Source organism: Grammomys surdaster, unplaced genomic scaffold (assembly GCF_004785775.1).
Source record: "Grammomys surdaster isolate TR1022 unplaced genomic scaffold, NIH_TR_1.0 123155, whole genome shotgun sequence".
NCBI lineage: Eukaryota > Metazoa > Chordata > Mammalia > Rodentia > Muridae > Grammomys > Grammomys surdaster.
Window position 1 is genome coordinate 1 of NW_021618488.1, and position 871 is coordinate 871.

Below are 871 nucleotides of genomic sequence, written 5' to 3' on the forward strand. Positions count from 1 at the left end.
AAAACAGAAGAAAACTGCAACATACCACAGTACCTAGCAAACTTCAAAGAATTAGGTAAGCCTAGAAACCCACTAATTGGCACAGGAGAATCATTGCTGCTTGTGTGTCTGTGTGTGTCTCTGTGTGTCTGTGTGTGTCTCTGTGTGTGTCTTTACACAGCTGCAGCTAGCCCCTGATGCCATTATAGCGCACCAGAGGTAAACTGATGTGGACTCACAGATCCAAGAACGTTCAGCAAACTGTAAAAAACTAACCTTCCGTTCCGCAATGTATAGTGCTTGAGAGAATTTGGCAAAATTTTGATTTGTTTGGACAGTCTGAAGTCCCCTTCCGTCAGCAGCCTCCGGTTTATCCAGTGGAATTGTGTAACCCTTCGAGTTCTTCCACCTGGACACACACGGTGGGATCTTCCACTTCTTCTCTTCTTCTACGGTAATCTTCCGAGGAGGAGAGTGCATTACAGGTACAGGAGGAGATGGGGGCCTCGGCGGAATTTTCTTATTAATCCTGAATTTTGGTGGCTCCATTGGGTCCTTCTGCCTTTCAACAATCTGAATAACTCCCTGTTTAGCTCCTGAATTGAATGTTTTTGCTTGCTGGAATGGCTGGCGTGTACCGGATATACTGGGCAGGAGGCAGTTTCTCAGCTGCATCAACAGGCTTGGCCCCAACAATCTTCTTGGCTATGATATTCTCCAAGGCTGCTTTTGTCCTTTCCGTAATTTCTTTTAGTGTCTCCTCAACTGGCCTTGGCAGTTCTGGGTCATATGGATTCATAACCTCCTTTGGAACAAGGTCAGTACATTTGCTATAAATGACCTTGTCTTTGGAATGTCCTTGTCGAACAATCGTGTCCTATTTAACTTTCCC

At 45.4% G+C, this 871-nt stretch overlaps 1 pseudogene; it reads right to left on the reverse strand.

Annotated features, from left to right (window-relative positions):
- Positions 1-255: 255 nt before the first annotated feature.
- The window catches only part of LOC114636255, a 1,148-nt pseudogene continuing 532 nt past the window's right edge, over positions 256-871 (reverse strand).